General features: G+C 63.6%; 3 non-coding genes across 3 annotated transcripts; all 3 read left to right on the top strand.

Moving 5' to 3' along the window:
* Nucleotides 1-639: 639 nt before the first annotated feature.
* On the top strand, nucleotides 640-758 carry LOC131867968 (5S ribosomal RNA). The gene has a single exon (XR_009366488.1). It is a non-coding gene; the product is annotated as a 5S ribosomal RNA (ribosomal RNA).
* Nucleotides 759-6674: 5916 nt separating this feature from the next.
* Nucleotides 6675-6793, top strand: LOC131867981 (5S ribosomal RNA). Its single transcript, XR_009366501.1, has one exon. It is a non-coding gene; the product is annotated as a 5S ribosomal RNA (ribosomal RNA).
* Nucleotides 6794-12782: 5989 nt separating this feature from the next.
* LOC131867980 (5S ribosomal RNA) lies at nucleotides 12783-12901 on the top strand. Its single transcript, XR_009366500.1, has one exon. It is a non-coding gene; the product is annotated as a 5S ribosomal RNA (ribosomal RNA).
* The last annotated feature ends 355 nt before the right edge of the window (nucleotides 12902-13256 follow it).

Here is a 13256-nt window from a genome sequence, read left to right as displayed (position 1 = left end):
GGTCCTCGGGTCCCATTTTTTTTTGTCTCGCATCCCACTTTTGGCCTGTGGCCTTTTCGGGGTCGATTCTCGTTTTGGGCATCAGAGCATGTTTCTTCTCCTAAAACCCAATATTTGTTTATTAAGTCTCGGAACACATTTTTGTTCTCGTGGACCCATCATGGGTCTTGGAACGCATTTGTGGTCCTTGGGTCCCATTTTGCATCCCGAAACTTGTGTTTTGGTGCTTGATCCCTATTTTGGGTGCCCACCTTGCACCAAGTGCGCACCCGGGGCAAACCGAGCGCCTTGGTGCACCGGGGCAAGATCGAGCGTGCACCCGAGGCGCCCCGAACATGCACCAAGGTGCACTCGGCCCACATGTGAGCGCAGGTCGTTGCGCCCGAGGTGGTGTGTGGGCACCGCGTTGCAGACGGGACACTGCACGCACACGACGCCCCGTCCAGGTGCACGCACGTAGGCCGGGCCGGGTGCACACCCGACGCCCTAGCAAGGTGCGCGCACCCGGGCAGGGCTCACACTTGGCGAACGGGGCGCACTTCGCGAGGGAGGGTGTGCACCTCGACGGGGGTGGGTGGCCGGGGTGGATTCGCACGTGGGTCGCGGTTTGCTAAGTACACACTGCGACAAGCTCATAACGGGTGCGATCATACCAGCGTTAGTGCACCGGATCCCATCAGAACTCCGCAGTTAAGCGCGCTTGGGCCGGAGTAGTACTAGGATGGGTGACCTCCCGGGAAGTCCCGGTGTTGCACCCTTTCTTAGTTTTTCGCTGGGCGTCGCAATGCTATTTGAATAAACCTTTTGCCCGTTTGCGTTCTCGTCGGGGCCGGGCCGGGCCGGGGTGCGCTGCCCGCACTACCGCGCGCGCGGGGGGCGACACCGAGCGCGCACCCGAGGCGCCCCGAGCACACAGGCCACGGTGCAACCCGGGCGTTGTGCGCGCACCCCGGTGCGCCCGAGGTGCTGCGCGCGCACCCAGGTGAAATCGGTGTGCACCTCGGCCAGTGCGCGCTCGGTCGAGTCGCGCACGTTGGCCAAGGTGCACGGTGATGTTTCTTACTCTAAGGTTCCGCACCAGACGCCCGGGACAGGTGAGCGAAGCTGGGCGGGGCCGGGTGCGCGGCCGGGGCAGGTGCACGCAGCTGGAGAGAGCTTTGGAGCACACCAGAGGTGCGCACCTTGGAGCACACTTCGGAGCGCACCAATGATGCGCTCCATTCAAAAGTTTCCTGAAAAGGCAAAAAAAGTTGAGATTATAGAATTTCCCACTTGAGAGATTGTAAAAAAAAAAAATTTAAAATGAAGGAAACGCGGGTGCCAAGGTGTGCGCGCCCGGGTGCGCAGCCCAGCCAAGGTGTGCGCACCAAGGCGCCCACCCTGGCGAAGGTGCACGCAAGGTGCGCACCCGAGGCAAACCGGACAATTAACCCAACTTTCGACTTCGCGCGCACCTGCGCACCTTGGAGCGCACTTCGGAGCGCTCCTTGTTGCGCACCAATCTTGGGCACCTCGGAGTGCACCATGGCGCCCACCAAGGTGCGCACCCGGGGCAAACCGAGCTCCGACTTCGTGCGCACCTTGGAGCGCACGAAAGGTGCGCACCATGGCGCCCACCAAGGTGCGCAGCCCAGCCAAGGCGTGCGCATCAAGGTGCGCACCCTGGCGAAGGTGCGCACCCGGGGCAAACCGAGCTCCGACTTCGTGCGCACCTTGGAGCGCACAAAGGGTGCGCAACCCAGCCAAGGTGTGCGCACCCCGGGCAAACCGAGCTCCGAATCGTGCGCACCTTGGAGCACACTTCGGAGCCCTCCTTGGTGCGCACCGATGTTGCGCACCTCGGAGCGCACCCGGGGAAAACAATGCAATTAACCCGACTTTCGACTTCGTGGGCACCTCGGAGCGCTCTCGGGTTCGCACCTCGGAGCACACCGAGGTGCGCACCTTTGATGCGCTGCCTTCACCAATTTCCAGAAAAGGCAAGAAAACATTGAGAAGGTGTGCGCACCGAGGTGCCCACCCTGGCGAAGGTGCACGCGAGGTGCGCACCCGGGGCAAACCGGGCTCCGACTTCGTGCACGCCATGCTGCGCACCTTGGAGGGCCATGGTGCGCACCTTGGAGCACACTTCGGAGCGCTCAATGGTGCCCAACCCAGCCAAGGTGCCCACCGCGGCGAAGGTGCACGCGAGGTGCGCACCCGGGGCAAACCGGGCTCCGACTTCGTGCACGCCGCACCTTGGAGCACACTTCGGAGCGCTCCTTGGTGCGCACCAGGGCGCGCAACCCAGCCGAGGTGCCCACCCCGGCGAAGGTGCACGCGGGGTGCGCACCCGGGGCAAACCGGGCTCCGACTTCGTGCACGCCATGGTGCCCACCGCGGCGAAGGTGCACGCGAGGTGCGCACCCGGGGCAAACCGGGCTCCGACTTCGTGCACGCCGCACCTTGGAGCACACTTCGGAGCGCTCCTTGGTGCGCACCAGGGCGCGCAACCCAGCCGAGGTGCCCACCCCGGCGAAGGTGCACGCGAGGTGCGCACCCGGGGCAAACCGGGCTCCGACTTCGTGCACGCCATGGTGCCCACCGCGGCGAAGGTGCACGCGAGGTGCGCACCCGGGGCAAACCGGGCTCCGACTTCGTGCACGCCGCACCTTGGAGCACACTTCGGAGCGCTCCTTGGTGCGCACCATGGTGCCCACCAGGGCGCGCAACCCCGCCGAAGGTGCACGCGAGGTGCGCACCCGGGGCAAACCGGGCTCCGACTTCGTGCACGCCGCACCTTGGAGCACACTTCGGAGCGCTCCTTGGTGCGCACCAGGGCGCGCAACCCCGCCGAAGGTGCACGCGAGGTGCGCACCCGGGGCAAACCGGGCTCCGACTTCGTGCACGCCATGGTGTGCACCAGGGTGCCCACCGCGGCGAAGGTGCGCACCCGGGGCAAACCGGGCTCCGACTTCGTGCACGCCGCACCTTGGAGCACACTTCGGAGCGCTCCTTGGTGCGCACTAGGGCGCGCAACCCAGCCGAGGTGCCCACCCCGGCGAAGGTGCACGCGAGGTGCGCACCCGGGGCAAACCGGGCTCCGACTTCGTGCACGCCATGGTGCCCACCGCGGCGAAGGTGCGCACCCGGGGCAAACCGGGCTAGGACTTCGTGCACGCCGCACCTTGGAGCACACTTCGGAGCGCTCCTTGGTGCGCACCATGGTGCCCACCAGGCCGCGCAACCCAGCCAAGGTGTGCGCACCAAGGTGCACGCGAGGTGCGCACCCGGGGCAAACCGGGGTCCGGCTTCGTGCACGCCGCACCTTGGAGCACACATCGGGGCGCTCCCGGGTTCGCACCGGCGTTGCGCACCGTGGTGGGCACCTCGGAGCGCACCGTGGTGGGCACCTCGGAGCACACCAAGGTGGGCAGCGAGGTGCGCACCTTTGATGCGATGCCTTCACTAATTTCCATAAAAGGCAAAAGAAAACGAGATTTTAAAATTTCCGTTTTGAAAGATAGTGAGAAAAAGGGAATGCTGGTGCCATCTTGAGCCCGCCCTGGTGCGCAGCCCAGCCAAGGTGTGCGCACCAAGGTGCCCACCCTGGCGAAGGTGCGCGCCCGGGCAATTAACCCAACTTCCAACTTCGCGCGCGCCAGGGTGGGAGCGCACCCAACAACCGGGCCTGGGAAGAGCCAATGCGAGAAACCCCACCAAACGCTCTGACAAAAAAAGAGGGGGCGCTCCAGTAACCCCGCTTCGGAGCGCACCCTGGGCAAACCCAGCCAGGGTGCCCACCCCGGCCAAGGTGCAGGCGAGGTGCGCACCCGGGGCAAACCGGGCTCCGACAACGTGCACGCCGCACCTTGGAGCACACTTCGTAGCGCTCCCGGGTGCGCACCTCAGAGCACACCAAGGTGGGCAGCGAGGTGCGCACCTTTGATGCGCTGCCTTCACTAATTTCCAGAAAAGGCAAAAAAAAGAGGAGATTTTAAAATTTCCGTTTTGAAAGATAGTGAAAAAAACGGAACGCGGGTGCCATCTTGAGCCCGCCCGGGTGCACAGCCCAGGTAAGGTGCCCACCCTGGCAAAGGTGCGCACCCGGGCAATTAACCCTACTTCCGACTTCGTGCGCGCCAGGGTGGCAACCGGGCCTGGGAAGAGCCAATGCGAGAAACCCCACCAAACGCTCCGACAAAAAAAGAGGCGGCGCTCCAATAACCCCGCTTCGGAGCGCAGCCGGGGCAAACCCAGCCAAGGTGCCCACCCCGACGAAGGTGCACGCGAGGTGCGCACCCGGGGCAAACCGGGCTCCGACAACGTGCACGCAGCACCTTGGAGCACACTTCGAAGCACTCCCGGGTGCCCACCGGCGTTGCGCACCGTGGTGGGCAGCGAGGTGCGCACCTTTGATGCGCTGCCTTCACTAATTTCCAGAAAAGGCAAAAAAAAATGAGATTTTAAAATTTCCGTTTTGAAAGATAGTGAAAAAAACGGAACGCGGGTGCCATCTTGAGCCCGCCCTGGTGCGCAGCCCAGGCAAGGCATGCGCACCAAGGTGCCCACCCGCGGTGCACACCCGGGGCAAACCGGGCTCCGACTTCGTGCAGGCCGCACCTTGGAGCACACTTCGGAGCGCTCCTTGGTGCGCACCATGGTGCCCACCAGGGCGCACCCGGGGCAAACCGGGCTCCGACTTCGTGCACGCCGCACCTTGGAGCACACATCGGAGCGCTCCCAGGTTCGCACCAGCGTTGCGCACCTTTGATGCGCTGCCTTCACTAATTTCCAGAAAAGGCAAAAAAAAATGATATTTTAAAATTTCCGTTCTGAAAGATAGTGAAAAAAACGGAACGCGGGTGCCATCTTGAGCCCTTCCTGGTGCGCAGCCCAGGCAAGTTGTGCGCACCAAGGTGCCCACCCTGGCGGAGGTGCGCGCCCGGGGCAAACCGGGCTCCGACTTCGTGCACTGCATGGTGCCCACCAAGGCGCGCAACCCAGCCAAGGTGCCCACCGCAGCGAAGGTGCACGCGAGGTGCGCACCCGAGGTGCACACCCGGGGCAAACCGAGCTCCGACTTCGTGCACGCCGCACCTTGGAGCACACTTCAGAGCGCTCCTTGGTGCGCACCAGGGCGCGCAACCCAGCCAAGGTGCTCACCCCGGCGAAGGTGCACGCGAGGTGCGCACCCGGGGCAAGCCGGGCTCGGACTTCGTGCACGCCGCACCTTGGAGCACACATCGGAGCGCTCCCGGGTTCGCACCAGCATTGCGCACCTTTGATGCGCTGCCTTCACTAATTTCCAGAAAAGGCAAAAAAAAAAAAAAAACGAGATTTTAAAATTTCCGTTTTGAAAGATAGTGAAAAAAACGGAACGCGGGTGCCATCTTGAGCCCGCCCTGGTGTGCAGCCCAGGCAAGTTGTGCGCACCAAGGCACCCACCCTGGCCAAGGTGGGTCACGGGGTGGGTCCTAGGGTGGGTAACGGGGTGGGTACTAAGGTGCGTGCCAAGGTGGGTCATGGGGTGGGTGCCAAGGTGGGCACCAGGGTGGGTGTGCACCAACCCTAGCCAGGGTAGGTCACGGGGTGGTTGTCGGGGTGGGCGTCAAGGAGCCAAGGTGGGTGGCAAGTAGCCAAGTTGCGTGCCAAGGTGGGTGTCGGGGTGGGTGCCAAGGATCCAAGGTGGGTGCCAAGGAACCAAGGTGGGTGTCTGGGTGGGTGCCGAGGTGGGAGCCAGGGTGGGTCCCAAGGTGAGTGCAAAGGTGGGTGCCAGGGTCAAGGTGAGTGCCAATGTGGGTTCCAAGGTGCCAGGGTCAGGGTGAGTGCCAATGTGGGTTCAAAGGTGCTAAGTTGGGTGCGAGGTTGGGTGCGAGGGTGGGTGGGTGCCAAGGTGTGCTAGGTGGAAGCCCGGGTGGGTCGGCATCCCATGGGTGTCGAGTTGGGTGCCTGATGGGTGCTTCTTGTCAAGTTTTAGTCGTCGGGACTCATTTCGAGCCTTAGAGGTCGTTTCTTGTCCGGTTGCCCTGTCTTCGACCTGGGAACCCAATTTTGGTCCTCGGGTCCCATTTTTTTTTGTCTCGCATCCCACTTTTGGCCTGTGGCCTTTTCGGGGTCGATTCTCGTTTTGGGCATCAGAGCATGTTTCTTCTCCTAAAACCCAATATTTGTTTATTAAGTCTCGGAACACATTTTTGTTCTCGTGGACCCATCATGGGTCTTGGAACGCATTTGTGGTCCTTGGGTCCCATTTTGCATCCCGAAACTTGTGTTTTGGTGCTTGATCCCTATTTTGGGTGCCCACCTTGCACCAAGTGCGCACCCGGGGCAAACCGAGCGCCTTGGTGCACCGGGGCAAGATCGAGCGTGCACCCGAGGCGCCCCGAACATGCACCAAGGTGCACTCGGCCCACATGTGAGCGCAGGTCGTTGCGCCCGAGGTGGTGTGTGGGCACCGCGTTGCAGACGGGACACTGCACGCACACGACGCCCCGTCCAGGTGCACGCACGTAGGCCGGGCCGGGTGCACACCCGACGCCCTAGCAAGGTGCGCGCACCCGGGCAGGGCTCACACTTGGCGAACGGGGCGCACTTCGCGAGGGAGGGTGTGCACCTCGACGGGGGTGGGTGGCCGGGGTGGATTCGCACGTGGGTCGCGGTTTGCTAAGTACACACTGCGACAAGCTCATAACGGGTGCGATCATACCAGCGTTAGTGCACCGGATCCCATCAGAACTCCGCAGTTAAGCGCGCTTGGGCCGGAGTAGTACTGGGATGGGTGACCTCCCGGGAAGTCCCGGTGTTGCACCCTTTTTTAGTTTTTCGCCGGGCGTCGCAATGCTATTTGAATAAACCTTTTGCCCGTTTGCGTTCTCGTCGGGGCCGGGCCGGGCCGGGGTGCGCTGCCCGCACTACCGCGCGCGCGGGGGCGACACCGAGCGCGCACCCGAGGCGCCCCGAGCACACAGGCCACGGTGCAACCCGGGCGTTGTGCGCGCACCCCGGTGCGCCCGAGGTGCTGCGCGCGCACCCAGGTGAAATCGGTGTGCACCTCGGCCAGTGCGCGCTCGGTCGAGTCGCGCACGTTGGCCAAGGTGCACGGTGATGTTTCTTACTCTAAGGTTCCGCACCAGACGCCCGGGACAGGTGAGCGAAGCTGGGCGGGGCCGGGTGCGCGGCCGGGGCAGGTGCACGCAGCTGGAGAGAGCTTTGGAGCACACCAGAGGTGCGCACCTTGGAGCACACTTCGGAGCGCACCAATGATGCGCTCCATTCAAAAGTTTCCTGAAAAGGCAAAAAAAGTTGAGATTATAGAATTTCCCACTTGAGAGATTGTAAAAAAAAAAAATTTAAAATGAAGGAAACGCGGGTGCCAAGGTGTGCGCGCCCGGGTGCGCAGCCCAGCCAAGGTGTGCGCACCAAGGCGCCCACCCTGGCGAAGGTGCACGCAAGGTGCGCACCCGAGGCAAACCGGACAATTAACCCAACTTTCGACTTCGCGCGCACCTGCGCACCTTGGAGCGCACTTCGGAGCGCTCCTTGGTGCGCACCAATCTTGGGCACCTCGGAGTGCACCATGGCGCCCACCAAGGTGCGCACCCGGGGCAAACCGAGCTCCGACTTCGTGCGCACCTTGGAGCGCACGAAAGGTGCGCACCATGGCGCCCACCAAGGTGCGCAGCCCAGCCAAGGCGTGCGCATCAAGGTGCGCACCCTGGCGAAGGTGCGCACCCGGGGCAAACCGAGCTCCGACTTCGTGCGCACCTTGGAGCGCACAAAGGGTGCGCAACCCAGCCAAGGTGTGCGCACCCCGGGCAAACCGAGCTCCGAATCGTGCGCACCTTGGAGCACACTTCGGAGCCCTCCTTGGTGCGCACCGATGTTGCGCACCTCGGAGCGCACCCGGGGAAAACAATGCAATTAACCCGACTTTCGACTTCGTGGGCACCTCGGAGCGCTCTCGGGTTCGCACCTCGGAGCACACCGAGGTGCGCACCTTTGATGCGCTGCCTTCACCAATTTCCAGAAAAGGCAAGAAAACATTGAGAAGGTGTGCGCACCGAGGTGCCCACCCTGGCGAAGGTGCACGCGAGGTGCGCACCCGGGGCAAACCGGGCTCCGACTTCGTGCACGCCATGCTGCGCACCTTGGAGGGCCATGGTGCGCACCTTGGAGCACACTTCGGAGCGCTCAATGGTGCCCAACCCAGCCAAGGTGCCCACCGCGGCGAAGGTGCACGCGAGGTGCGCACCCGGGGTAAACCGGGCTCCGACTTCGTGCACGCCGCACCTTGGAGCACACTTCGGAGCGCTCCTTGGTGCGCACCAGGGCGCGCAACCCAGCCGAGGTGCCCACCCCGGCGAAGGTGCACGCGGGGTGCGCACCCGGGGCAAACCGGGCTCCGACTTCGTGCACGCCATGGTGCCCACCGCGGCGAAGGTGCACGCGAGGTGCGCACCCGGGGCAAACCGGGCTCCGACTTCGTGCACGCCGCACCTTGGAGCACACTTCGGAGCGCTCCTTGGTGCGCACCAGGGCGCGCAACCCAGCCGAGGTGCCCACCCCAGCGAAGGTGCACGCGAGGTGCGCACCCGGGGCAAACCGGGCTCCGACTTCGTGCACGCCATGGTGCCCACCGCGGCGAAGGTGCACGCGAGGTGCGCACCCGGGGCAAACCGGGCTCCGACTTCGTGCACGCCATGGTGCCCACCGCGGCGAAGGTGCACGCGAGGTGCGCACCCGGGGCAAACCGGGCTCCGACTTCGTGCACGCCGCACCTTGGAGCACACTTCGGAGCGCTCCTTGGTGCGCACCATGGTGCCCACCAGGGCGCGCAACCCCGCCGAAGGTGCACGCGAGGTGCGCACCCGGGGCAAACCGGGCTCCGACTTCGTGCACGCCGCACCTTGGAGCACACTTCGGAGCGCTCCTTGGTGCGCACCAGGGCGCGCAACCCCGCCGAAGGTGCACGCGAGGTGCGCACCCGGGGCAAACCGGGCTCCGACTTCGTGCACGCCATGGTGCGCACCAGGGTGCCCACCGCGGCGAAGGTGCGCACCCGGGGCAAACCGGGCTCCGACTTCGTGCACGCCGCACCTTGGAGCACACTTCGGAGCGCTCCTTGGTGCGCACCAGGGCGCGCAACCCAGCCGAGGTGCCCACCCCGGCGAAGGTGCACGCGAGGTGCGCACCCGGGGCAAACCGGGCTCCGACTTCGTGCACGCCATGGTGCCCACCGCGGCGAAGGTGCGCACCCGGGGCAAACCGGGCTAGGACTTCGTGCACGCCGCACCTTGGAGCACACTTCGGAGCGCTCCTTGGTGCGCACCATGGTGCCCACCAGGCCGCGCAACCCAGCCAAGGTGTGCGCACCAAGGTGCACGCGAGGTGCGCACCCGGGGCAAACCGGGGTCCGGCTTCGTGCACGCCGCACCTTGGAGCACACATCGGGGCGCTCCCGGGTTCGCACCGGCGTTGCGCACCGTGGTGGGCACCTCGGAGCGCACCGTGGTGGGCACCTCGGAGCACACCAAGGTGGGCAGCGAGGTGCGCACCTTTGATGCGATGCCTTCACTAATTTCCATAAAAGGCAAAAGAAAACGAGATTTTAAAATTTCCGTTTTGAAAGATAGTGAGAAAAAGGGAATGCTGGTGCCATCTTGAGCCCGCCCTGGTGCGCAGCCCAGCCAAGGTGTGCGCACCAAGGTGCCCACCCTGGCGAAGGTGCGCGCCCGGGCAATTAACCCAACTTCCAACTTCGCGCGCGCCAGGGTGGGAGCGCACCCAACAACCGGGCCTGGGAAGAGCCAATGCGAGAAACCCCACCAAACGCTCTGACAAAAAAAGAGGGGGCGCTCCAGTAACCCCGCTTCGGAGCGCACCCTGGGCAAACCCAGCCAGGGTGCCCACCCCGGCCAAGGTGCAGGCGAGGTGCGCACCCGGGGCAAACCGGGCTCCGACAACGTGCACGCCGCACCTTGGAGCACACTTCGTAGCGCTCCCGGGTGCGCACCTCAGAGCACACCAAGGTGGGCAGCGAGGTGCGCACCTTTGATGCGCTGCCTTCACTAATTTCCAGAAAAGGCAAAAAAAAGAGGAGATTTTAAAATTTCCGTTTTGAAAGATAGTGAAAAAAACGGAACGCGGGTGCCATCTTGAGCCCGCCCTGGTGCACAGCCCAGGTAAGGTGCCCACCCTGGCAAAGGTGCGCACCCGGGCAATTAACCCTACTTCCGACTTCGTGCGCGCCAGGGTGGCAACCGGGCCTGGGAAGAGCCAATGCGAGAAACCCCACCAAACGCTCCGACAAAAAAAGAGGCGGCGCTCCAATAACCCCGCTTCGGAGCGCAGCCGGGGCAAACCCAGCCAAGGTGCCCACCCCGACGAAGGTGCACGCGAGGTGCGCACCCGGGGCAAACCGGGCTCCGACAACGTGCACGCAGCACCTTGGAGCACACTTCGAAGCACTCCCGGGTGCCCACCGGCGTTGCGCACCGTGGTGGGCAGCGAGGTGCGCACCTTTGATGCGCTGCCTTCACTAATTTCCAGAAAAGGCAAAAAAAAATGAGATTTTAAAATTTCCGTTTTGAAAGATAGTGAAAAAAACGGAACGCGGGTGCCATCTTGAGCCCGCCCTGGTGCGCAGCCCAGGCAAGGCATGCGCACCAAGGTGCCCACCCGCGGTGCACACCCGGGGCAAACCGGGCTCCGACTTCGTGCAGGCCGCACCTTGGAGCACACTTCGGAGCGCTCCTTGGTGCGCACCATGGTGCCCACCAGGGCGCACCCGGGGCAAACCGGGCTCCGACTTCGTGCACGCCGCACCTTGGAGCACACATCGGAGCGCTCCCAGGTTCGCACCAGCGTTGCGCACCTTTGATGCGCTGCCTTCACTAATTTCCAGAAAAGGCAAAAAAAAACGATATTTTAAAATTTCCGTTCTGAAAGATAGTGAAAAAAACGGAACGCGGGTGCCATCTTGAGCCCTTCCTGGTGCGCAGCCCAGGCAAGTTGTGCGCACCAAGGTGCCCACCCTGGCGGAGGTGCGCGCCCGGGGCAAACCGGGCTCCGACTTCGTGCACTGCATGGTGCCCACCAAGGCGCGCAACCCAGCCAAGGTGCCCACCGCAGCGAAGGTGCACGCGAGGTGCGCACCCGAGGTGCACACCCGGGGCAAACCGAGCTCCGACTTCGTGCACGCCGCACCTTGGAGCACACTTCAGAGCGCTCCTTGGTGCGCACCAGGGCGCGCAACCCAGCCAAGGTGCTCACCCCGGCGAAGGTGCACGCGAGGTGCGCACCCGGGGCAAGCCGGGCTCGGACTTCGTGCACGCCGCACCTTGGAGCACACATCGGAGGGCTCCCGGGTTCGCACCAGCATTGCGCACCTTTGATGCGCTGCCTTCACTAATTTCCAGAAAAGGCAAAAAAAAAAAAAAAACGAGATTTTAAAATTTCCGTTTTGAAAGATAGTGAAAAAAACGGAACGCGGGTGCCATCTTGAGCCCGCCCTGGTGTGCAGCCCAGGCAAGTTGTGCGCACCAAGGCACCCACCCTGGCCAAGGTGGGTCACGGGGTGGGTCCTAGGGTGGGTAACGGGGTGGGTACTAAGGTGCGTGCCAAGGTGGGTCATGGGGTGGGTGCCAAGGTGGGCACCAGGGTGGGTGTGCACCAACCCTAGCCAGGGTAGGTCACGGGGTGGTTGTCGGGGTGGGCGTCAAGGAGCCAAGGTGGGTGGCAAGTAGCCAAGTTGCGTGCCAAGGTGGGTGTCGGGGTGGGTGCCAAGGATCCAAGGTGGGTGCCAAGGAACCAAGGTGGGTGTCTGGGTGGGTGCCGAGGTGGGAGCCAGGGTGGGTCCCAAGGTGAGTGCAAAGGTGGGTGCCAGGGTCAAGGTGAGTGCCAATGTGGGTTCCAAGGTGCCAGGGTCAGGGTGAGTGCCAATGTGGGTTCAAAGGTGCTAAGTTGGGTGCGAGGTTGGGTGCGAGGGTGGGTGGGTGCCAAGGTGTGCTAGGTGGAAGCCCGGGTGGGTCGGCATCCCATGGGTGTCGAGTTGGGTGCCTGATGGGTGCTTCTTGTCAAGTTTTAGTCGTCGGGACTCATTTCGAGCCTTAGAGGTCGTTTCTTGTCCGGTTGCCCTGTCTTCGACCTGGGAACCCAATTTTGGTCCTCGGGTCCCATTTTTTTTTGTCTCGCATCCCACTTTTGGCCTGTGGCCTTTTCGGGGTCGATTCTCGTTTTGGGCATCAGAGCATGTTTCTTCTCCTAAAACCCAATATTTGTTTATTAAGTCTCGGAACACATTTTTGTTCTCGTGGACCCATCATGGGTCTTGGAACGCATTTGTGGTCCTTGGGTCCCATTTTGCATCCCGAAACTTGTGTTTTGGTGCTTGATCCCTATTTTGGGTGCCCACCTTGCACCAAGTGCGCACCCGGGGCAAACCGAGCGCCTTGGTGCACCGGGGCAAGATCGAGCGTGCACCCGAGGCGCCCCGAACATGCACCAAGGTGCACTCGGCCCACATGTGAGCGCAGGTCGTTGCGCCCGAGGTGGTGTGTGGGCACCGCGTTGCAGACGGGACACTGCACGCACACGACGCCCCGTCCAGGTGCACGCACGTAGGCCGGGCCGGGTGCACACCCGACGCCCTAGCAAGGTGCGCGCACCCGGGCAGGGCTCACACTTGGCGAACGGGGCGCACTTCGCGAGGGAGGGTGTGCACCTCGACGGGGGTGGGTGGCCGGGGTGGATTCGCACGTGGGTCGCGGTTTGCTAAGTACACACTGCGACAAGCTCATAACGGGTGCGATCATACCAGCGTTAGTGCACCGGATCCCATCAGAACTCCGCAGTTAAGCGCGCTTGGGCCGGAGTAGTACTGGGATGGGTGACCTCCCGGGAAGTCCCGGTGTTGCACCCTTTCTTAGTTTTTCGCCGGGCGTCGCAATGCTATTTGAATAAACCTTTTGCCCGTTTGCGTTCTCGTCGGGGCCGGGCCGGGCCGGGGTGCGCTGCCCGCACTACCGCGCGCGCGGGGGCGACACCGAGCGCGCACCCGAGGCGCCCCGAGCACACAGGCCACGGTGCAACCCGGGCGTTGTGCGCGCACCCCGGTGCGCCCGAGGTGCTGCGCGCGCACCCAGGTGAAATCGGTGTGCACCTCGGCCAGTGCGCGCTCGGTCGAGTCGCGCACGTTGGCCAAGGTGCACGGTGATGTTTCTTACTCTAAGGTTCCGCACCAGACGCCCGGGACAGGTGAGCGAAGCTGGGCGGGG

The sequence above is a fragment of the Cryptomeria japonica genome, unplaced genomic scaffold, assembly GCF_030272615.1.
Source record: "Cryptomeria japonica unplaced genomic scaffold, Sugi_1.0 HiC_scaffold_192, whole genome shotgun sequence".
In the NCBI taxonomy this organism is placed as follows: domain Eukaryota; kingdom Viridiplantae; phylum Streptophyta; class Pinopsida; order Cupressales; family Cupressaceae; genus Cryptomeria; species Cryptomeria japonica.
The sequence above is the reverse complement of the archived record's forward strand: the minus strand, read 5'-3'. Positions and strand labels throughout refer to the sequence as shown.